This window comes from Heterodontus francisci, chromosome 8, assembly GCF_036365525.1.
Source record: "Heterodontus francisci isolate sHetFra1 chromosome 8, sHetFra1.hap1, whole genome shotgun sequence".
NCBI classification, from domain to species: Eukaryota; Metazoa; Chordata; class Chondrichthyes; order Heterodontiformes; family Heterodontidae; genus Heterodontus; species Heterodontus francisci.
Genome location: NC_090378.1, coordinates 15,042,869 through 15,068,522, shown reverse-complemented (window position 1 = coordinate 15,068,522; position 25,654 = coordinate 15,042,869). Strand labels below are relative to the sequence as shown.

Sequence of the window (25,654 nt, the reverse complement as noted above, 5' to 3'; positions counted from 1 at the left end):
CTCCTATGTAAATACAGACACTAGTAACACCTCACCAGAGTTGCTAACAGCAGTTACAGAAACCTGCGGAGACAAAGAAAGACATGTAGGGGGCAGAAAATCTGTGAGGGTGATGCCTCACCTAGTCAAAGTGCCACCGGGGAGTGCAGTAAAGTCTGCACAATTATCTGCAGGCAGGAGTGTCCCAGAGGACAAAGGAGAGATTAGCAAAGAATCCTCCCCCACAGACAGAAAAAAGAAAACCATCCATCCCCCCAAATTCAAAAGCTTTTGCATGACTCAGCAAAGCACTGATGGAGAGTTCAGGATAGACTCGCCCACTAGTGACTCTACTGAAAAAAAAATGACCTCAGCAGGAACAAAGACCCTAGGCAACCATAGAAATGGGAAAACAGAAGAGAAACTTCCCCAAAAAAGAACCACATTTTTATTGGGATGCCAAAAAGGGGGCGATTTTAATAAGTTTTAGGATTTATGAATGAATGGGAATGAATGAGAAATGCACGTTTTTTTCTATAGCTTACATTTTCACTCGACCCTTTTAATGAACAAAGTGATTCCTGACAACGCAGCCAGCCACTGAACTCATCAGGCTGCGCCAAGGTGCGCACATGCGCAGACGGGCTCCTGCTCTCTGCGCGTGTGCTGCGTTCCGACTTGCCAGAACTGGTTAGCGCATGCGCCCATGATGACATCAATGCGCCTGGTCGGCCTCTGCGCATGCGCTTTACGCGTACAGCAATGCAATGCCAACGGATATTCACCCATGCGTCAAGCTCCGCTCCCCCCACTCCCCCTCGCTGCTCTCTCTGGCCACTCCACTCCGTCCCCGGCCGGCTCCACTCCCCCCCCGCCTCCGCTCCCCCCCCCCGTCCCCGGCCCACTCGCTCGTTCTCTCCCTCCCGCCATTGTGTGCTGCCATGTGTTAAGGTTAGGTTGCCTTCGTGTGATTATTTGAGCAGCGCCACTTTTAGTCCTGGCATCTGCCTGAAGTCACAGACTGTAACGTTTTAGTGGCACATGCTGCATTTGCGCCAACTGCAGTGCCATCTAGTGGTAGCGTTGTCAGCAAACGCAGCCTATTCCCTACCACCTACCTACACTAGGGGCAATTTACAAGGGCCAATTTACCTATCAAACTGCAAGTCTTTGGCTGTGGGAGGAAACCGGAGCACCCGGCAAAAACCCACATGGTCGCAGGGAGAACTTGCAAACTCCGCACAGGCAGTACCCAGAACTGAACCCGGGTCCCTGGAGCTGGGAGGCCGTGGTGCTAACCACTGCACCACTGTGCTGCCCAAAAAACATGGTTAGATTCCACTGAGTAGATGGCAATGCCTTAACCATTTGTGTGTTATAAGGCCATTAGGACCTCTTCCATCCTTATCAAGGGGAGTGCTAACCTTCTCTCTTTTCATACAACACACTTTAAACCTAAGAAAACCTATTTGTGCTGGTTTCTTTGCCTTATATTCGAAAAGCGGTGAACAAGGATTCACCAAGGGGGAGTTTAGAACACAGTGTGTTTAAAATTAAACTCTGTTACGGTAAGACCAGGTGAAGGCGAAAAGGGAACCCTAGACCTCTTTCTCAACTGGTCGTAACAGGAGAGAAAAACAGAGTTAACATTTCAGGTCTGTGTGACCTTTGATCAAAATTAAAATTTCATCGACCTGAAATGTTGACTCTGTTTTTCTCTTCACATAGTGAGAATAAAGTTTGTTTGATCCGTAATTAATGTTGACCCAAGCCCTGTCAACTTATTGGCTAAGATATTGGCAACTATTTTCAGAAGAAAAAAGAAATATGAGATCGACAAGCATGAGAAACAATACAGAATCATAATGAGTCAAAACTTGGAATATTGCTTTATGTATCAGCTTCACAGTATGCTGCGGTCTTCAAAGAATGGAAAGGACCTGAGACAATAACTTAGGTTTGGAGAACAATGAGCTTGTATTTACTAGGCTTCCTTGAAGGGCTAAAACATGGGGTGCCTTTCATAAGGAAGGTATCATGGAATCTTAACAACCAAACAGCAATTACTTGCACTTGTATTCCATCTTTAACTTTTGTCCCAAAGCACTTCTCAGGTAAAATTTCAGACAAAATTTGATACTGAACCACATTATGAGATAATAGGAATAGTGATTAAAAATGTTGCCAAAGATATAGGTATTTAGAAGGTGTCTGGATATGCATCTCAAGAGCCATAACCTACAGGGCTACAGACCAAATGCTGGAAAGTGAGATTAGAATGGATGGCTCGTTTCTCGGCTGGCACAGACATGACGGGCCAAGTGGACGCTTTTTGTGCCGTAAACTTTCGAGAATTCTAGAAGTGCTTTAAAAGGAGGAAATCAGGCATATTAGCACGAGGGATGAAAAGTGGGGTTGAAACATGAAACATCCTGAGGTTATGAAAGGAGTTTTATATATATATATATTTAGTTTAGAGATACAGCACTGAAACAGGCCCTTCGGCCCACCGAGTCTGTGCCGACCATCAACCACCCATTTATACTAATCCTACACTAATCCCATATTCCTACCACATCCCAACCTGTCCCTATATTTCCCTACCACCTACCTATACTAGGGGCAATTTATAATGGCCAATTAACCTATCACCCTGCAAGTCTTTTGGCATGTGGGAGGAAACCGGAGCACCCGGAGGAAACCCACGCAGACACAGGGAGAACTTGCAAACTCCACACAGGCGGTACCCAGAATTGAACCCAGGTCACTGGAGCTGTGAGGCTGCGGTGCTAACCACTGCGCCACTGTGTAAATATAAACATATATATTCAGGTTATATCTTTCATTTTAATCTGCCATTAAAGAAAAGTTGCAGGTTAAAGTTTTAAATGGACAGAAAGGAAGAACTGTGAATGTACTTTTAAATTTTATCTTACTTTTTAGGTAATGTTTTTCTTTTATTATTCAGCTAATGCCTTCAGAATGATTTTTTTTTTCAAATTTCACTGACTGATGTATTTTTCCTGTGTTGCCTAGATCAGACCACAGAGGAAATGCCTATGTAATCAGAGACAGCAGAATCATTGCTCTCAATATCACAGAGAAACTCATGGCACTGAAACTTTGGGTTGAATTTTAACCCCACCCCAAAAATGGAGCGTTTAGGGCAGGGTGAGATGTAAAAATTTTAAAAATCTCAAAACCCACCTCCAAGCCGTCCACTTCTAGGCTTAATGCAATCAGGTCAGGGTCTGGACAGGCCCTTTAAGTATTATAATGAGGCTGGGAGATTCATTTTTAAACTGTCTTTCAGGTTTAATCTTGGTCAGCCACATTTCCCAGGCCTCAGGAAACGTAACACCTCAGGGGAGGTGAGGATAGCTTTGGAGAAATGTCAGTGCCTTCAAAGCACTGCTTGCAGGCCAGGAGGAGCCAGGAGTACTTTCTCCCAGCCCACCAAATTTACCTGCTTCTCTGCCATCAGACGCTCATGCCCCACCATCAGACCCCGCACGCCCTGCCACTGGAACCACCCCTCCTTGCAATTGGACCACAGCCTCAGGGTCATGGATTACCCCACCCCACCCACCCTGGGTTTGGACCCCCACAGGGGAATGGAACTGAGGGAATTGCTCTTTTGGAGAGCCAGTGCGACGTGATGAGCCGAATAGCCTCCTTCTGCACTGTAAGGATTCTGTGATTCCCTGATCCTGTCCCTCTCCAAAGACTGCAGTGAACCTACGCTAAGATCCTCAGTTCTCCCCTTCAAATCCTTCCATGCTCTTGCCCAACCTATCCTAGTCATCAGTTTTAGCTGTACATGCCTATGTACGCCCTGCACTCCTGTCTACCATCCTTCCTCTTGTCCCTTGCTGCTCATTCAGCCACTTTGCACAAATCCTCTGGGATCATTGTCCACCAGCACTTCCACCTGCCTCCTAGCCATCAAAAGCTTCATCAAGACTCTTCATGATGTGCTTTTACTTCAGTCCCCTCTTTTCCCTTTCCCTCTCCTTCTCAGTGTCTACTCTCTGCTCATTGTCTTGTAGGACAAGTTGAAATGTCCACACACTTGGTGAGTGCTGCAAAAACACAAGATGTTCCTATTAATGGTGTAAATCATTACCAGTAACAAAAGCTGTGAAAAATTCTCCAGAGCCTCAGTCTTATCTTTTGTCAATCACACTTAACCAGGCCTATGGCCGGAATTTTATCCCCCACTCGCCACCAAAGGAGTAGGCTGGTGGCGGGGGAGGGGGGGGGGGGTTGTAAAATTGAGTGGGGGGCGGGGGGTGCAGTTCCTGATGCCTTCCCACCCCCACTGCAATTTTATGAGGGGCAGCGGTGGCAAGAAACGGCCCACTCGCCCCAGGCCAATCAAGGCCCTTAAGTGGCCAATTGGACAGGCAGTAAAGGCCTCCAGAAAGCCAGCTGGTAAAACTTGCAGGCTGGTGGGAGGCATCCTGTTCAGGCACCCTGCGCCCCATGGAGGGCCCCCCCAAATCCCCAACCGCCCCCACTGAAATAAAGCTCTCTCCCCACCCCCACGCAACCGCTCTCCTTTCCTTGCCGGCGACCAGCTGATTTTTTTGGGGCTTCACTGGGCACGCTGACCTTTGTTTCCAGGGCCGTCGTCCCTCTACATGCTGTGGCATGTAGTTTAAAGGTTCGGCACAACATCGTGGGTCGAAGGGCCTGTACTGTGCTGTACTGTTCTATGTTCTATGTTGTGCTGTACGGTTCTTTGTTCTTTGTTCTTTGTTCAGTGGTAGCTCTGCTGGGACTGAAAACTGCCAGCCCGCTGATTGGTCGGCAGCTCCATGAGGCATGACTTCCTGCCTCAGAGAGGTCGAAGTCCCAATCTAAGGCCAATTAAAGGCCTGGGGAGCATTAAATCAGAGAGTGGCTCCCCAGGCCCAGTGAAGGTGGGCTCCTGACTTTTTGGCTGGTGGGCAGGACCTCTTGCCCAATGAAACATTCCGGCCTATGTTGCTTTTCCTATTCAGCCCTCATGTTCAGGAGGACCTGTAAAAAAGGATTACAGGAAAACAAAAAGAAAAGCAAAATATTGCAGATGCTGGAAATCTGAAAAAAAAACAAGAAACACTGGAAATCCTCAGCAGGCCTGGCAGCATCTGTGGAGAGAAAAACAGAGTTAACGTTCCGGGTCTGTGGCCTTTCATCAGAACAGATTACAGGAGTTAAGCTAATCATATAGAAATTATATATTGAAAAAGTTAACCCAGATCATTACTGAAAAGTAGGGCAAGAAAGTAAAATGAAAATGAGTGTAAAGTTAAATTAAGACAGAAAGCAGGATTCACTAAGGAGTGAGAAATGTTTGATATAATGTACCGAACAAGGAATAGAGGGATGATGAAGAGTCACTGACCTGAAATGTTAACTCTGTTTCTCTGACAATGCAGCACCCCCTTAGTACAGCATTGAATTGTCAGCCAGCCGTATGAGCTCAAGGCTGGAATTTTACACCCCCACCCCAAACGAGTGGGCTGGTGGTGGGGAGGGGGGTAGCTTAATATTGAGAGGGATTTCTGCAATTTTACATGGGGCGGCGGCAGTGAGAAATGGCCTGCCCGTCCTAGGCCAATCAAGGCCCTTAAGTGGCCAATTAATTGACACTTAAGGGCCTCCGCCTGCCACCGTGGGTATTTTACCCTTGGCTGGCAGCCAGATGGCAAAAGCCTCAGAACACCCACCTGGTGAAATCTGGTGGACGTCTTGCGGGTTGGTGGGGGGCCCTCCTGATCGGGAACCCTGTACCCCACGGAGGGTGCCCCTGAAGTCCCAACCGCCCCAACGCACAACACTCCTCCCACCCCTCCCCCCACCCCCCCAACTGACCCCACCCCCCCTTGCCTTGCCGGGGCCCGACCGATTGTCCACAGCAAGCCCTAAAAACTTACCTTTTTTCTGGGGCCGTCCTTCATCTTCTTACGATGGCTGGGTGAAGTCCCGGCAGTGGCCACTGCTCCCGAGCTTGATAGGGTAGATGCTGGGAGGCTGCATCACCTGGCAGGAGAGTCCAGGACGAGGGGTCATAACTTCAGGATAAGGGGTTGGCCATTTAGCACTAAGATGAGGCGAAATGTCTTCGCTCAGAAATTCTGGAATTCTTTACCCCAGAGTGAATTCATGAGAGAGATCAATAAGATTTTCAAATGCTAAGGGAATCAAAGGATGTGGGGATCGGGTGGGAAAGTGGAGGTGATGTAGAGGTTCAGCCACGGTTTTATTGAATGGCGCAGCAGGCTCAAGGGGCCGAATGGCCTACTCCTACTCCTATTTCTTATGTTTTAATGTTCTCATAAAATGACCCCCACATAGGCTTGAATTTTAATGAGTGCGCCACAAATCACGGTGGCACGCCTTGAAGTTGGCGGTCTGCCCCCGCGGATCGGCCGTCGCTAAGCCCCTGCTATATCGCGCATGGGGCTAATTTAAATAGAGGGGCAGGACAGCCGGTCCCAATGATGTAGAGGGGGTGGCCGCTCTGTCCCCGGCAACGGCATCCGGCGCCACCGCGCTGGTGCCAGCGCCATTTTTAAAGGGCTTCAAGCCCTGACAGCTGATTTGAATGTGTAAAGGGAACACTATCTTTAATTTAAATAAAAATGTAAAGTACACATCAAAGCCCCTCTTCCACCCCCCCTCCTCCACCAATCAGCAACCAATAAATTTATTTCCCTTTCCCCCCAAAAAACATTTTAGCCGGTCCTGACCTTTCACCCCTAAACTTTATGGTCTTTGCCCTTCAACCTCTTCCCACCATCCCCTCAGCCAATGGGATCAGTTTTCTCCGCTCCCCCCACCTCCCAACCTGAAAATTACACTTCTCCCCCTTCCCCACCAGAGTCTCGCCTCGGATCCCCAAACGAGGATCCGAAGGCGCAGGAATTCAGACCACTGGCCGGAATATCAGCGTGGAATGGCTGCCCAGTCCAGGTAAGTTCATTAACATTTATTTGAATTAATTTTATAAATGAAGGCTCCGCTGCTGTGCAGCGGGGGAGGCCTCACTGAAGCCTCGCCACTGCTGGTAAAATGCAGCAGGGCCTTCTCAGCGTCGGGGGTTGAGGCAGGCCTCTACCGGAAGAATTTTCCTGGCCCCCTCGCCCCCTTCCACAACCCCTGACGTTGGAGGGCTGATAAAATTCAGCCCATAGTGTCAACACCACAAGAACACAAGGGAAATGGTTGTAGCTGGCCATTTTGCCCATCCTAACTCATCTAACTGTCCACCAGTTGCAACATCCAACTGATGGTGAAAAGCCATTCCATCCTACTTAACCTTATTTTTCCAGAATACCAGCCCTCCCATTTCTCCAATGCACCAGGTAGACAGGTCCTTGGTATACCAACTTATCTGAAGGGTGGTCTCATTCAAAGGGCCTACTTGGATACATCTGGCAGGATTTTCCACTTCAGTATGTGGTACATACCAGAAGCACATATCGTGTAATTGTGCAGCACCAGCCTATGATTTTGCCTACCATTAATTTTAACAGCTGGGAAATCACAAGCTGGGGATGTATTTACCATGCACCAATTATCTTCAATCGGTGTCCTCTGGTTACTGACCCTCCTACCAGTGGAAACAGCTTCTCCCTGTCTCTCTACCAAAACCCTCGATCCACAAAACAAATATACCCAGCCATGGAGCTGTGCGACCTGCTTTTACAGCATGAGTCTCATGCAGTGCAGTTTAAAATTTCTTCCTGTATCTTCCCTGGGGAAAAAAAACAAAAAAGCAGAGCTATTAACATCTCCATAACTGTTAATCGCCTTTTTAAATGGTCTGTATGTAATTCCTTTGACTGCTATTTTAATGGGAGATGTGAACCCAGCGTGTGCTAATATCGCAAAGTGCGATTCCATCCTGAGAGGGGGCATTTTGAAATTCAAGCTTCTATATCAAAGGATATCAAAGCTCAACCTTATTCGTGCCAACATATATGAGAAATGAGCCCTTGTAACACAGGGCACCTCATTAAAGTTCTTGGCAGCTAGATGCATGGGAATGAGATGAAGCAGCGTTTTGCTCCTTGCCTACTGTTACAAGTCGAGAAAGTGAACTGCATAAAACTCTGCTGATAAATGACCCGATGTGGTCACAATGACAATTATTGATCTACCGGATAAGGGACACATTCATCCAGCAAGTCAGTTTTACTCCCTGTCATCTCAGAGTGTGTGGGGAAGGTGATGATCGTGTAGGTACGTGATGACAGCACCCAACACCGTGACACATCGTGAATCATGGGTTACCAACATGTCAATGGAAACAAACCTGGCTGATTAGTCACCAGAAATGGATTCTATAGATGTATTATGTGAATGATTATTTATTTCAAGGAATCTGAGAAAGGAAATAGCAGCGTCACAATGGTACAAAACTATCTGGGGTCACTATTAACACCCCCTCCCCACCCCCACTCCCCCAGGATGGGTGAGACAGACTTGGGCAGTGTGGAGGAATTAAAAACTAATTTTGGGAACATGTCCCCAACCCCTCCTTATAAGAGTACGGCAGCGGGTTGCATGTCGTGCCTGTTTCCTGTCTCTTAGCATATTTAAATCAGGCTTCCACGTGCAGTTGCAAGCCTGCATTAAATTGAGCAGCTGCCGACCGGGTTTCCCAGAGCTCGGGAAACCCAGCAGTGAAATGGAGATGGAAGCTCATCCGGCTCCAGCAGGAGTGGGGTTGCTCCCCTTGTAAGGGGAATGTATTTTTCTGCAATGTTTTTATTCAGCTTGTAACATTTGATCAAATTGCAAAGTGTGCTTGTTGCAGATGTAAACTGGGATTTGGTGATTTTGTGTGCAGAGTTTGACAAATGGTGGTAGGAACATGGAGTGCGGAGGACATTGGAATGAAGGGAGAAGAATTCTGACTGAAGACATCATCGCTGGGATTCATATTGGACTTTCTAAAAATAAAGACAGCTTTAACTGAACAGGGACACAAAAACACAGGCATGTCAGGACATATCATTAAGGTGGTGGACCAGACTATCACAACAGACACTCTGTCTACAACAACTCTCATAGACATTGGCCTCTCTGGATAGATGTGAATGGCTTACTTCCTGCCTTATCAAGATGCAGATATTACATTCATTGCTGGTATGCACCTGAGATTCCCCCTTGCTGAGAGCACAAAATGACCACATGCAGGTGGTTTTGCATAGCCATGGAGGGATTGATAAGGCCTGTCCTCCAATTGGCTGAAACCCCCTCCAACCCCTGCTTTCCAGCTCAATAACACTATAGGAAGGATGTCAAGACCTTGGAGAAGGTGCAGAGGAGATTTACTAGATTGGTTTCAGGGATCAGGGACTCAGTTGTATTCAGAGACGAGGGAGTTTGTTCTCCTTAGAGCACAGAAGGTTAAGGGGAGATTTAATAGAGGTGTCCAAAATTATGAAGGGTTTAGAAGAAATAAGGGAAAACTGTTTCCATAGGCAGGCAGGTCGGAAACCAGAGGACATAGATTTCAGATAATTGGCAAAAGAACTGAAGGGAGAGGAAAATTTTTTGGAATGCAGCAAGTTGTTATTATCTGGAATGTGTTGTCTGAAGGGGTGGTGGAAAGAGACTCTTTCATAAATTTTAAACAGAGATTGGGATATATTCTTGAAAAGGAAATAGTTGCAAAGCTATGATGAAAGAGCAGGGGGAGTGTGACTAATTGGATAGCTATTTCAAAGAACCGGCACAGACGCAATGGGCTGATTGGCCTCCGTATGTGCTGCTTGATCCTATGATTTCAGCCTAATCCCACTTTTCAACTCTTGGAGCATAGTTTCATCAGTTATGGCACTTCAAGTGCAAATCCAAGTACTTTTTCAATGTTATGAGGGTTTCTGCCACCATTCCAAGCAGTGAGTTCCAGATCCCCACCACCCTCTGGGTGAAAAAAGTTCCTCTGGAACCCCCTCTAAACCTCCTACCTCTTACCCTAAATCTATGCCCCCTGCTTATGGACCCCTCAACAAAGCAGAATAGGGCCTTCCTATCCACTCTATCTCGACTTTTCAAGATTTTATACACTTCAATTAGGTCTCCCCTCAGCCTCCTCTGTTCCAAAGAAAAACAACCCCAGTCTATCCAATCTTTCCTCATAACTAAAATTCTGCAGTCCAGGAAACATCCTTGTAAATTTCCTCTGTACTCTCTCCAGCGTAATCACATATTTCCTATAGTATGGTGAACAGAACTGCACGCAGTACTTCAGCTGTGGCCTAACCAGTGTTTTATACAGTTCCAACATAACTTTCCGACTAATAAAGGCAAGTATCCCATATGCCTTCTTGACCACCCTACCTACCTGTCCAGCCACCTTCAGGGATCTGTGGACATGCACTCCAAGGTTCCTCTGTTTTGCTACACTTCTCAGTCTTCTTCTTTGGCCTCCTTGTCTCGAGAGACAATGGGTAAGTGCCTAGAGGAGGTCAGTGGTTTGTGAAGCAGCACCTGGAGTGGTTATAAAGGCCAATTCTAGAGTGACAGACTCTTCCACAGGCGCTGCAGATAAAATTGGTTGTTGGGGCTGTTACACAGTTGGCTTCTGTCTTTTTTCCTGCCAACAGCTAAGTCTCTTCGACCCGCCACTCTTTAGCCCCGCCTTTATGGCTGTCCGCCAGCTCTGGCGATCACTGGCAACTGACTCCCACGACTTGTGGTCAATGTCACAGGACTTCATGTCGCATTTGCAGACGACTTTAAAGCGGAGCCATGGACGGCCGGTGGGTCTGATACCAGTGACGAGCTCGCTGTACAATGTGTCCTTGGGGATCCTGCCATCTTCCATGCGGCTCACATGGCCAAGCCATCTCAAGCGCTGCTGGCTCAGTAAGGTGTATATGCTGGGGATGTTGGCCGCCTCGAGGACTTCTGTGTTGGCGATACGGTCCTGCCACCTGATGCCAAGGATTCTCCGGAGGCAGCGAAGATGGAATGAATTGAGACGTCACTCTTGGCTGACATACGTTGTCCAGGCCTTGCTGCCGTAGAGTAAGGTCTGAGGTACTCAGACTTTTGTGATCCGTGTCAGTGCGCCATTTTCCCACATTCTCTTGACCAGTCTGGACAGAGCAGCGGACGCCTTTCCTATGCGCTTGTTGATTTCTGCATTGAGAGACAGGTTACTGGTGATAGTTGAGCCTAGGTAGGTGAACTCTTGAACCACTTCCAGAGCGTGGTCGCCGATATTGATGGATGGCGAATTTCTGACGTCCTGTCCCAGGATGTTCATTTTCTTGAGGCTGATGGTTAGGCAAAATTCGTTGCAGGCAGCTGCAATCCTGTCGATGAGTCTCTGCAGACACTTTTCTGTGTGGGATGTTAATGCAGCATCGTCAGCAAAGAGGAGTTCCCTGATGAGGACCTTCCGTACTTTGGTCTTCGCTCTTAGACGGGCAAGGTTGAACAACCTGCCATCTGATCTTGTTTGGAGGAAAATTCCTTCTTCTGAAGACTTGAACGCATGTGAGAACAGCAGGGAGAAGAAGATCCCAAACAGTGTAGGTGCGAGAACACAGCCCTGTTTCACGCCAGTCAGGATAGGAAAGGGGTCTGATGAGGCACCGCTATGCTGAATTGTGCTTTTCATATTGTCATGGAATGAGGTGATGATACTTAGTATCTTTGGTGGACATCCGATCTTTTCTAGTAGTCTGAAGGGACCACGTCTGCTGACGAGGTCAAAGGCTTTGGTGAGATCTATGAAAGCAACGTCGAGGGGCATCTGTTGTTCGCGGCATTTCTCCTGTAGCTGGTGAAGGGAGAAAAGCATGTCCATGGTGGATCTCTCTGCTCAAAAGCCACACTCAGAGGAAACATTAGAGGAATGTATGATGGCATTAAGAGAGCTTTTGGGCCAACCATCAAGAAGATCGCCCCCCTCAAGTCTAAATCAGGGGACACGATCACTGACCAACGCAAGCAAATGGACCACTGGGTGGAGCACTACCTAGAACTATACTCCAGGGAAAATGTTATCACTGAGACCGCCCTCAATGCAGCCCAGTCTCTGCTAGTCATGGATGAGCTGGACGAACAGCCAACAAAATCGGAACTCAGTGATGCCATTGATTCTCTAGCCAGTGGAAAAGCTCCTGGGAAGGACGGTATTACCCCTGAAATAATCAAGAGTGCCAAGCCTGCTATACACTCAGTGCTCCATGAACTGCTTTGCCTGTGCTGGGATGAGGGAGCAATACCACAGGACATGCGCGATGCCAATAGCATCACCCTCTATAAGAACAAGGGTGACTGCAGTGACTGCAACAACTACCGTGGAATCTCCCTGCTCAGCATAGTGGGGAAAGTTTTCGCTCGAGTTGTTTTAAACAGGCTCCAGAATCTGGCTTAGCGTGTCTACACTTCTCAGTATCCTTCAATTATTGTGCATTCCCTTCCTTGTTAGCCTTCCTCAAATGCATTACCTCACACTTCTCCAGATTGAACTCCATTTGCCACCGTTCCGCCTACCTGACAAGTCCATTGATATCTTCCTGCAGTCTGCAGCTATCTTCTTTATTAACAACCACATGGCCAATTTTTGTATTGTCTGCAAACTTCTTATATGCTACATTCAAGTCCAAATCATTGGTATATACCACAAAAAGCAAGGGACTTAGTACTGAGCCCTGCAGAACCCCATTGGAAACAGCCTTCCAATCGCAAAAACATCCAATCGACTTTTGCTTCCTGCCTCTGAGCCAATTTTGAATCCAACTTGCCACTTTACCTTGGATTCCCGTGGGCTTTTACTTTCGTGACCAGTGTGCTCAGTGGACCTTTATCAATAGCCTTGCTAAAATTCATATAGACTACATCAAATGCACTACCCTCATCGACCCTCCTTGTTACCTCCTCGAAAAATTCAATCAAGTTAGTCAGATACGACTGTCCCTTAACAAATCCATGCTGGCTGGCTTCGATTAATCCATGTCTTTCTATGATAATGTGCACCAGATCCCTAAAATATGGAATCATTGCAGGATAATCAAGCTATAACCACTATTCTTTGGGCAAGGCGAGGAAACCATGGATCAAATGCAATAGAGCAAGACATAGCATCACAGCATGAGTAAACACACGAGTTCACACCCAGTCTCCAGCAATCTGGTTTTGGTTGAATGTGTAAGGTGCAGCTGAACAAGCTATGAGGGAAGACTATCATATTGGTAAAGAGGGCAGACATTAGTTAAAGTTTTCACTTTGCATCATGTACCATCTGTGCAAGTGAAATCTTTAACTAATGGCTGCCCTCTCAGGTGGATGTATAAGAATCCACTTTGAAGGAGAGCAATGGAGTTCTCCCTGGTGTCCTGGCCAATATTTATCCCACAACAACAACAACAACAACTTGTATTTATATAGCACTTTTAACATAGGGAAATACCCAAGGTGCTTCACAGGAGCGTTACCAAACAAAATTTGATACCAAACCACTTAAGGAGATATTCGGGCAGATGACCAAAAACTTGGTTAAAGAGGTAGATTTGAAGTAGCATCTTAAAGGAGGTAATGGAGGTAGAAACAAGGAGAAGATTAGGGAGGGAATTCCAGGGCTTCAGGCCTGGGCAGCTGAGGGAACTGCTGCTAATGGAGGAGCATTTGAATCAGGGATGCTCAAGGGGCCAGAATGGGAGGAGCACAGTGATCTCGAAAGGTTGTGAGACTGGAGGAGATTACAGAGATAGGGAGGGGTGAGGCCATGTAAAGACTTGAAGATGAGGAGGAGAATTTTAAAATCAAGGTGTTGCTTAACCTGGAGGCAGTGTAGCCCAGTGACCACAAGGTTGACAGGCCAACAGGTCTTGGTACGAGTTAGGACATGGGCAGCAGAGTTTTGAATGACTTCAAGTTTACAGAGGGTACAACATGGGAGGCCAGCTGAGAGTGCATTGGAATAGTCAGGTCGAGAGGTAACAAAGGCCTGGATGAGGGTTTCAGCAACAGATGAGCTGAGGCGGGGTGAAGTCAGGTGATGTTATGGAGAAGGAAATAGGTGGTCTTAGTGATGGCATGGATAGGTGGTTGAAAGCTCATTTTGGGGTCAAGTATGACACCAAGGTTGCAAACAGGCTGGTTCAGCTTCAGATTGTTGCCAAGGAGAGGGATGGAGTTTGTGGTAGGGACCAAAGACAACAGCTTTGGTCTTCCCAATATTTAGTTGAAAAAACTTCCTGTTCATTCAGTAGTTGTTGTTGAACAAGCAGCCTGATAATTTAGAGACAGTGGAGGGGTCAAGAGAGGTGGTGATGAGATAGAGTAGGGTGTCGCCAATGTCCAATCAGAAACTGACAGTTTTTTTGGATGATGTTGTTGAGGGACAGCATGTAAATGAGAAACGGGACATTACAATGTAAATTTAAAAAAAATAAATAAAAAAACCAACATCACTACAAGAACATTATCCCATTTCTGTTTCTTGGAAGCTTGCTGTGTGCAAATTGATCGCCACATTTCTCTACATTATAACAGTGTCTACACTTCAAAAGTACTTCATTGGTTGCAAGCTCTTTGGGAAATCATTTGATTGTGAAAGGTGTTATATGAATGCAAGTCTTTATTTTTTCCTATACAGACATCCTCTTTATACTACACATTGGGTCTTAGTTAGCTCAACCCAATTTTTACCACTGTAAAACATTGCTGGATTTTCTTTGAAATGATCACAAAATTACAATGCAAATTGTAGAGTGATCATGAGTGGTCATAATGCACATGCAACATGATTGCATATTGACCTCGGGGCGGAGGGTCAGGGTGTGGTGGGTGGGGAGTATTCTAAATATCCTTTAATGTGGCACAGCCACTACTTCAGCATTTCTAGCAGCTTGCTAGGCCAGGGGCAGGTGCTAAGATTGTGGTAAAAATTATTCTTCTTGTTCCCTGAGCTACCCAAATCTGGCAGCGCAGATTCACTTTCACCTGGCAACAAGATAGAGGAAACATGGGCTTTCAAAGCTGGCTGCTGAAGGTCAGTATATTACGAACATACGACAATGACAGGCTGGAAAAGGCCAGCTGGTCCATCAAGCTTGGCCCATGCTCACGATGTCTGAAGCATCATGACCAGATACTTCCTATGCCTTCCCCCAGCCACATAATCTCCCGGGATAGGCACAAAAAAAACCCAAAAGAACAACTCAGGTCAAAGAAGAGAAACAATATTCTGGAGACTTGCTCTCTGAACCCCCTCAGACAATTGAAACCAGGACGTTGCATGGACCAAGAGTCATCCATAGGAAAGTGTTATCTAAAAAACCTTCCATAGAATGCAGCCCAGTCAAGTTGCAGGCTCACACGTTCTGTTTAGTTTGCTATTACTGTGTAAGGACAACATGTGCAACAAAATGCTCCGCTGAACAACAGCAATAACCTGAGAGACATGTTTCAATGTAGAGCACCAGTTTATGTAAGATACCACCTACTGGGGTTTGAATGAGAACATTCAGTGATTCACTGCTTTTGACGTCGCAAGTGAAATGTTCCACAGTGCTATGTAAATGAAGGGACAAAACATTGAGCAGGAGTTAGGGGAGGTGGGTGAAGGAAAGGTGCAAGAGTTAAGACTTCAGGAGGCTTGTGAAGGTGGGAAGAGATATAGCAAGGCCAAGGGGTTACGGAAAAGAGTCCCAGAGTCATGGGCCATGACAGCTGAAGGATCCCGCCAATGGTTGATTGAAGGGAGTGGGGGACACAGTGTAATGCAGACTTGGAGAGCAGAGGTCAACCTAGTGAAACTGTGCCAAAGGCAAAATTAGCGCATGGATCCTGGTTCTAGTCCTATCCAGAACCACCCAGAGCTCTTGCACATATCAACAATTGCCCACTTTTCTTAGTGAAATTGAAAGCAAGCCCTAAGTATTATTTTGCCTCCTGCTTTTCACATTCAACTTCCTTAGATAAATCTATTTTGCATCTATTCTGTTGTAAAATGCAGGCTTCTCCACCATCCATCTTTACTCAACAACAGCTTACCTTTAACATCGTAAAATATCCCAAGGCACTTAACAGCTGCGTAATCAAACGAAATTTGACACTGAGCCTCATAAGAAGATATTAAGACAGGTGATCAAAAGCTTAGTCAAAGAGGATGGTTTTAAAGAATGTCCTAAAAGAATAGAGAGGAGGAAAAGTTTATGGAGAGAATTCCAAAATTTAGGCCCTTAGGCACGACTGCCAATCGTGGAGCAATGAAAATCAGGGATGCACAAGAGGCCAGAATCTGTTTTTAGTGATGTTGGTGGAGGAATAAGTATTGACCAGGACACCAGGGAGAACATCCGTGCTGTTCTTTGAACTAGTGCAATGGGAACTTTTAGGTCTATTGGAGAGGGGAGATGGGGCCTTGGTTTAATGTCTCATCCAAAAGACAGCACCTCTGATAGTGCAGCCCTCCCTCAGCACTGCAATGAACTGTTAGCCTAGATTTAGTGCTCAAGTCTCCAGATGATCCCACAACCTTCTGACCCTGAGGTAAGAGAGCTACCCCTGAGCCACAGCTTACACCCATGCCTGAAGAATTATTGGGCTCAAATTTCAGATTTCAAACTTCGATTATGTTATAGAACCTGCAGTACTTGAGAATTGGGCCCTTCACACTGAGGTTTATACTGGTAATAATGTAAATACCAAGAATTCTCATTTGTCTCATAAATTGTGATGTGCCTGTTTGGTTGTTTAAATTGGGAGATATCTGAAACATTCTTTTTTACTTATTTTGGTACACATAACTCTACACAGATTTCAATCATGATTTCAGTATTACAGCTCACCCTTCGAGGTAAGAACTGTAGATTCTGCTCCAGGCAAGTCATTAAATAAAAAAAAACAAGTAAAAGATGCATGAGGACAAAATGGCATTATGCAATAGTAGTAACGGACGTGTAAACATGAAGCTCCTTCATCCGCTGAATATGTTAACCCTTGGACTAATGTTTTCATTAAAACAATCGATCGAGGCATTCCCTGCAAATGGATGGGAACATTTGTCACTAATATGGCAGAACTAGTTCAATCCCCATATTTTTAAGTGGGCAAGTAATGTGATCATAGCATAATTACAATGTTTAGTTTAGTTTAGAGATACAGCACTGAAACAGGCCCTTCGGCCCACCGAGTCTGTGCCGACCATCAACCACCCATTTTATACTAATCCTACACTAATTCCACATTACTACCACATCCCCACCTGTCCCTATATTTCCCTACCACCTACCTATACTAGGGGCAATTTATAAAGGCCAATTAACCTATCAACCAGCAAGTCTTTGGCATGTGGGAGGAAACCGGAGCACCCGGAGGAAACCCACGCAGACACAGGGAGAACTTGCAAACTCCACACAGGTAGTACCCAGAATTGAACCCGGGTCGCTGGAGCTGTGAGGCTGCGGTGCTAACCACTGCGCCACTGTGCCGCCAACACCCTGTGTCTCCAACACCCTCCTAGATTACTACGTTCTTAGGAGATGTCAAGCATTATGTCATGTAGGCAAGCTACTGTATGTGATACATGGCATGACTACAGGTGTCTTTGGTCCCTGTGCATCTGATTTCCCACTGATGTGACAATCCCAATGACAAAAAGCACTCATGGTGACAACCATTCCTCATTGGGAATGTCCAATTATGGAATCAGCCTTCTAATCTATGAATTAGTAACAAGAAGAGTATAGATTGCACCAGCCTCAATTCATTTGTTTATGACTTTTCGTGCAAGTTGTCAGTGCTGAGAAAAAGGAAGACTTTTCCATTTCAGGCATCCAGTGTCAACATTGAGCACTCCCAGGTCACATAAAGCAAAATTCGATGTAGGGTCAAGCTCCCTCTACTCTACCCCAGTCCCAATCTCAGAAGAGCAACTCCGGCTTATCAGTGTGACATTTTTCTATTTCTCAAACCATGGTGGTCTTATTGAAGGAGTTGGCAAATGTAATACCATTTTATGCTGAACTAGTGACAGGTTTGTGCTTCGGGCTTACTCCACGGAGAATCAGAAACTGGCCAAACTTTTTCCAAATAGGACTATTATAACAGACTGTCATACAAGAAACTTTCATCTCATCAGTCTGGGCTACTGAAATGAATGACCAATTAATCTACATTTGCTAGTGATGGTTGAGGAAGGAATTTTCACTAAGACATCTTCCTGGAATGCTGCCACTGAATCTTCAATATCCACTTAAACCACCAGACAGGGCTTCTGTTAACCTCTGAACTATATTTCTGCCAGTCATCTGCCTGGGAAGATCTCCAGCACTGTAAATATGGCAGTGCTAAGTCTGCACAGTGGTCCACAGGTGGGAAGAGAGCAAAAATACGAAAGGTCTCGACAGATTTTGCAAATGCTATTTTGACTGAGTCACTTCACTACTTTAAAGCTGCCATTTCTGAGCGTTTAAAGGCACTTTGAGAAACTGATTGAGAAGTTGAGGAGGACCTGTGCATTGTGAGATAATGGGATTTCCTCTGGAGGTTCCCTCGCTCCTGTGGTTTGAGGAGAAGGATGATGAGGACAAGGAGGAGGGAGGATTGAGGCCAGGAGAGCGTGGTATTATGCACGGAGACAACATCCAAACCACAATATCAACGCAATAGGGTCTACAGACCACAGAAGACCTTTCTTGACTTTTACTCCAGGCAGTTTCTGAGAGATCGACCTTTTTTCACCTGACTCCATTACAAAAATATGACAGCTCTCTTTCTCTCAAACTTTCCCCCCTCTCTTTCTGCCTTTCCCTATTTCCCCACCCATTGAGTGACCTGTGTTGCTTCCGGCCATTTCAACTGCAGCAAACAGGAATGGGAATCTCACTGAAATCCTCTCCTGTATATTAAATACAAACCTCCCACCCTCCCCACGAAGAAAAATGCAGACATATGCCAGAAAGATCATGCAGAAAGATGCAAGTCCGACCTTGCCATATTTTATTCACATTGTCAGGGAGAGCCAATCCTTTGGGCTCTTTGTCAACTATGGCGTATATCAGAAGGTTGCAGGTTCAAGTGTCAGTGCAGAAACTAGAACACTTAATCTCGGCTGACACCCTCAATGCAGAACTAAGGGAATGTTCCATTGTTGGAGGTGTAATTTCTTGGATGAGCTGGCCGAGTCCTAAAGGACATGGCTGCTAGACTGGGTCTGCGGCAGGTGGTGGGGGAACCAACACGAGGGAAGAACATACGCGACCTCGTCCTCACCAATCTGCCTGCCGCGGATGCATCTGTCCATGACAGTATTGGTAGGAGTGACCACCGCACAGTCCTTGTGGAGACGAAGTCCCGCCTTCACATTGAGGATACCGTCAATCGTGTTGTGTGGCACTATCACCGTGCTGAATGGGATAGATTTCGAACGGATCTAGCAATGCAAAACTGGGCATCCATGAGGCGCTGTGGGCCATCAGCAGCAGCAGAATTGTACTCAACCACAATCTGTAACCTCATGGCTCGGCATATCCCCCACTCTACCATTACCATCAAGCCAGGAGACCAACCCTGGTTCAATGAAGAGTGCAGGAGGGCATGCCAGGAGCAGCACCAGGCATACCTCAAAATGAGGTGTCAACCTGCTGAAGCTACAACCCAGGACTACTTGCATGCCAAACTGCGTAAGCAGCATGCGATAGACAGAGCTAAGCGATCCCATAACCAACGGATCAGATCTAAGCTCTGCAGTCCTGCCGCATCCAGCCGTGAATGGTGGTGGACAATTAAACAACTAACTGGAGGAGGTAGCTTCACAAATATCCCCATCCTCAATGATGAGGGAGCCCAGCACATCAGTGCGAAAGATAAGGCTGAAGCATTTGCATCCATCTTCAGCCAGAAGTGCTGAGTTGATGATCCATCTCAGCCTCCTCCTGAAGTCCCCAGCATCACAGATGCCAAACTTCAGCCTATTCGATTCACTCCACGTGATATCAAGAAACGACTGAAGGCACTGGATACTGCAAAAGCTATGGGCCCTGGCAATATTCCGGCAATAGTACTGAAGACCTGTGCTCCAGAACTTGCCGCGCCCCTAGCCAAGCTGTTCCAGTACAGCTACAACACTGGCATCTACCCCGCAATGTGGAAAATTGCCCAGGTATGTCCTGTGCACAAAAAGCAGGACAAATCCAACCCGGCCAACTACCGCCCCATTAGCCTACTCTCAATCATCAGTAAAGTGATGGAAGGTGTCATCAACAGTGCCATCAAACGGCACTTGCTTAGCAACAACCTGCTCAGTGATGCTCAGTTTGGGTTCTGCCAGGGCCACTCAGCTCCTGACCTCATTACAGCCTCGGTTCAAACATGGACAAAAGAGCTGAACTCAAGAGGTGAGGTGCGAGTGACTGACCTTGACATCAAGGCAGCATTTGACCGAGTATGGCATCAAGGAGCCCTAGCAAAACTAAGGTCAATGGGAATCAGGGGGAAAACCCTCCGCTGGCTGGACTCATACCTAGCACAAAGGAAGACGGTTGTGGTTGTTGGAGGTCAATCATCTGAGCTCCAGGACATCACTGCAGGAGTACCTCAGGGTAGTGTCCTAGGCCCAACCATCTTCAGCTGCTTCATCAATGACCTTCCTTCTATCATAAGGTCAGAAGTGAGGATGTTCGCTGATGATTGCACAATGTTCCGCACCATTCACAACTCCTCAGATGCTGAAGCAGTCCGTGTAGAAATGCAGCAAGACCTGGACAATATCCAGGCTTGGGCTGAGAAGTGGCAAGTAACATTTGCGCCACACAAGTGCCAGGCAATGACCATCTCCAACAAAAGAGAATCTAACCATCTCCACTTGACATTCAACGGCATTACCATCGCTGAATCCCCCACTATCAACATGTTAGGGGCTACCATTGACCGAAAACTGAACTGCAGTAGCCATATAAATACCGTGGCTGCAAGAGCAGGTCAGAGGCTAGGAATCCTGAGGCGACTAACTCACCTCCTGACTCCCCAAAGCCTGTCCACAATCTACAAGGCACAAGTCAGGAGTATGATGGAATACTCTCCACTTGCCTGGATGGGTGCAGCTCCAACAACACTCAAGAAGCTCGACACCATCCATGACAAAGTGGCCCGCTTGATTGGCACCCCATCTACAAACATTCACTCCCTCCACCACCGACGCACAGTGGCAGCAGTGTGTACCATCTACAAGATGCACTGCAGCAATGCACCAAGGCTCCTTCGACAGCACCTTCCAAACCCGTGACCTCTACCAACTAGAAGGACAAGGGCAGCAAATACATGGGAACACCACCACCTGCAAGTTCCCTTCCAAGTCACACACCACCCTGACGTGGAACTATATCGCCGTTCCTTCACTGTCAGTGGGTCAAAATCCTGGAACTCCCTTCCTAACAGCACTGTGGGTGTACCTACCCCACATGGACTGCAGCGGTTCAAGAAGGCAGCTCACCACCACCTTCTCACGGGCAATTAGGGATGGGCAATAAATGCTGGCCTGGCCAGCGACGCACACATCCCGTGAATGAATAAAAAAAAAAAAATTCAATGCCCTGTCTGCCTTCTCAGGTGGACGGAAATGATCCCATGGTAACTATTTCAAAGAAAGCAGGGAAATTCATCCTGAGGTCCTGGCCAATATTTATTCCTCAACCAGCTTCACTAAAAGCAGATTATCTGACCATTTTCACATTGTTGTTTGGGGGAGTTTGCTGTGTGCTAAGAGGTTGCTGCATTTCCTACATTACAACTGTGATTACACTTCAGAAGTACTTAATTGTTTATAAAGTGTTTTGGGGCATCCTGAGGTTGTGATAGGTGCCATATAAATGCAAGCCGTTTTTTTGTTTTCTCTCAGTGAGGACATCCCTAACTTTAACTTGCTCTTCTATGTGGAGAGCTATAAATCATTGTTCATTTTTCTTCTTCGTGTTTTTTTTCTCCCATCACGCTTCTTGAGTCAGTTCATCTTCTGTAAATTTGCCCGGGCAGTTTTTCAAGAGGAAGTTTCATTAATCATTTTCCTCTAGAGGCTTGTCTGCTGTTTCACTAATAGCCCATTCAACACCTGCTCGCATCTCAGCTCAGCTAGACGCAGGCCGGAAATTTATGTGGCCCCCTGAGGCGGGGTCAGAGGCAGGGGGTAGGGGCGGGTGTGTCCATGGAGTATCACGACGGGTGGTGGGGGGGTGGGGCGGATAGCTCATCGCCTCCCCGTCACCAAGCAATCTTCACGGGGGCTGGATATGCCGATGATGGTCTTCCTGTCCAGAGGCCAGTTGAGGCCCTTAAATGGCCTATTATTAAAGGCCAAGTAAAGTCCTCTTCCCGCCACCGCTGGGAACTTAATAGGAGGAGGGGGACCTTTGCTGCACTGGGTGGACACCTTGCAACATGAGAGGCCCTCTCTGCAAGCTTGAGCTGGTGGCGGGGGAGGGTTCCTCCTTTGTGGGCAATCTGTGGCCCATGGAGGACCCTCACCAGTAACAGCTCTACCCCTCCCCCCCCACAGTGGTGTTTTTGATTGGCTGGCAGCTCTTGGAGACGGGATCACCATCTTTAAAGGGACGGGGATCCTGGCTCCTGAAACTTTGATTTAAAAAGACTGGAGGATCACTCAGGGGTGGAGGGGAGGGGGGTTGCACGAAATGGCAGAGGCAGGATTCTCCATGCCTTATCGGCCCGTCACCAGGAGCCCCGCCTCCAGCACAAAATCCAGTCCCCAGTGTGGAGACTGGCATTACTTCTAAGTGATGCCTATTTAAAAAGGAACCTTCTTTGGCCTCCTTGTCTCGAGAGACAATGGGGAAGCGCCTGGAGGTGGTCAGTGGTTTGTGGAGCAGCGCCTGGAGTGGCTATAAAGGCCAATTCCAGAGTGGCAGACTCTTCCACAGGTACTGTAGATAAAATTGGTTGTCAGGGCTGTTACACAGTTGGCTCTCTCCTTGTGCTTCTGTCTTTTTCCTGCCAACTGCTAAGTCTCTTCGACTCGCCACGCTTTAGCCCCGCCTTTATGGTTGCCCGCCAGCTCTGACGATCGCTGGCAACTGACTCCCACGACTTGTGATCAATGTCACAGGACTTCATGTCGCGTTTGCAGATGTCTTTACAGCGGAGCCATGGGCGGCCGGTGGGTCTGGTACCAGTGACGAGCTCGCTGTACAATGTGTCCTTGGGGATCCTGCCATCTTCCATGCGGCTCACATGGCCAAGCCATCTCAGGCGCCGCTGGCTTAGTAGGGTGTATATGCTGGGGATGTTGGCCGCCTCAAGGACTTCTGTGTTGGAGATACGGTCCTGCCACCTGATGCCAAGTATTCTCCGGAGGCAGCGAAGATGGAGTGAATTGAGAGGTCGCTCTTGGCTGACGTACGTTGTCCAGGCCTCGCTGCCGTAGAGCAAGGTACTGAGGACACAGACTTGATACATTTGGACTTTTGTGTTCCGTATCAGTGCGCCATTTTCCCCACACTCTCTTGGCCAGTCTGGACATAGCAGAGGAAGCCTTTCCCATGTGCTTGTTTAGTTCTGCATCGAGAGACAGGTTACTGGTGATAGTTGGTGATTTAAAAAGGAACACAGACACAAAATACAGTGGACACTGGAACACTGAAATGCTTAGTAGGTCAGGCAGCATCTGTGGAGAGAGAAACAGAGGTAACATTTCCTTGTTCCATCCTCCTCCATGAATCCCAATAACAGTTGTCCTATTCTGACCTTTTCTAATTGTGCTAACTCCAGTTAAGACCTCGTTCTTCAGTTGTGCTAAACAGGCATGTGGGTAAAATAAAGACAAGAGGCTCTAATCTGCTGTTCTTATGTTGTCACAATTACAGGTATTGTTACATCCTATTAGTTTAGATAATCATGACATTCCTCCAATTCTGGCCTCTTGTCCATCTCCAATTTTAATCGCTCCACCATTAGCTGCCTAGCTCCTAAGCTCTGGAATTTCCTTCCTGAACCTATCCACCTCCCTTCTCTTTCCTCCTTTAAGATGCTCATTAAAACTTACCTCTTTTGGTTTTCTGTCTGAATATCTCAGGGATTGGCTCCATGTCAAATTGTGTGATTATGATAAAGGCGCTATATGAATGCAAGTTATTGTTGTTGGTTGCAACCTCCACGCTTTACTTAAATGCACAATGTCACAAGTAAAAACCAGTTGTATAGCAAGAACAGAAATTGATGCAGTAAATTGCTCAACAGCCAAATGATTCAGCCAATGGTTACCAAGCCTCCATGATTAATCTGCTGGCCCTGGCAAGCATTAAAAAAGTTTCATGTTTTTCCATTTAAAAAAAAAACTTTCAATTGTTGATTCTGGAGATATTAGAGATGGGGGGGAAAATGGCTGTTTTGTCTGGGCAGGGAGGTTGGAGGCGAGATGTCATGAATCAGAACCTTCAGGAATGTGATCAACCAGAGCTGATAACCCCTCGCGCTGACAGATGCGCTGGTGGATCATGACTGAAGGAGTATGGTTATGACTGAGGCAGGAAAAGTGCATTGTTTATTCTGGTCCTGAGTCTCTATTGGTCACAACATATATTTAAATTTTCCCACTTACTGATACAGTCAATCATATACTCTATTTTTCCCAGAATAAGACACACCAGATTTCTTTAATAAACAAAATTATCAATTTATTATAAACCAAGTCTTAACCAGTCATGAAGTAAAACAAACACACACAAATTGAAATATTAATGCCCCTTATTTATCCTAGCCCTCACACACACATACACACCGGTAAAAATAAAAAGGGATTTTTGTTTATAACTGTTACAAAGAAAACAGAAGGAAAAAAATAACCCCACTAGGGCTGAAAAGAAGGTATGGAAAGATGTCTTTGGTTTTGGTTAAACATCCCAAATGCGTATAGGCAGCTGTCATTAGGATCTTCCTAGAACAGTTCTCTCCAGGCGATGTTGAAGATCAGTTTGTGTAGGCTTTCCAAGAGATACAGCTACAGAGACTCCAAATAAGTCTTACAGCTGGAATTCAGCAACAAAGTTTCAGTTTCCCCACATTCGATATGCAAAGGTTTCTTCAATCAATCAATCATGCAGGGTTTCTTCAAATACAGGAGGAAATAGGAAACTGCCACACTATATGCAGGGTTTGTTTTCAAGTGAGAGGGATTGGAACCGTTCTTCTTCTGGCAGGCAAAAACCAAATGACTTGTAACAGCTCAAATTGAAACTGAAACCTTTGAGAAGCCTGACATCTATAAATCTTGGCTTGTCAGTTCCTTGTAAACATCTCCCAGACACACCTCCCCATCTGCAAGATGCACTGCAGCAATGCACCAAGGCTCCCTAGACAGCACCTTCCAAAACCGTGACCTCTACCACCTAGGATAAGGGCAGTAGATGCATGGGAACACCACCACCTGCAAGTTCCCCTCCAAGCCACACATCATCCTGCCTTGGAAATCTATCACCATTCCTTCACTGACGCTGGGCCAAAATTCTGGAACTCCCTTCCTAATAGCACTGTGGGTGTACCTACCCCACATGGACTGCAGCGATTCAAGAAGGCAGCTCACCACCACCTTCAAGGGCAATTAGGGATGGGCAATAAATGCTGTCCTAGCCAGCGATGCCCACATCCCAAAATAACCCCTGTTGGGTGACCATCCACAACCAGGTGCCTTCCAGTAAGACTT

General features: G+C 46.6%; 1 non-coding gene across 1 annotated transcript; it reads right to left on the bottom strand.

Annotated features, from left to right (window-relative positions):
• Positions 1-1,298: 1,298 nt before the first annotated feature.
• Positions 1,299-1,425, bottom strand: LOC137373294 (U6atac minor spliceosomal RNA). The gene has a single exon (XR_010975624.1). It is a non-coding gene; the product is annotated as a U6atac minor spliceosomal RNA (small nuclear RNA).
• Between the last annotated feature and the right edge of the window lie 24,229 nt (positions 1,426-25,654).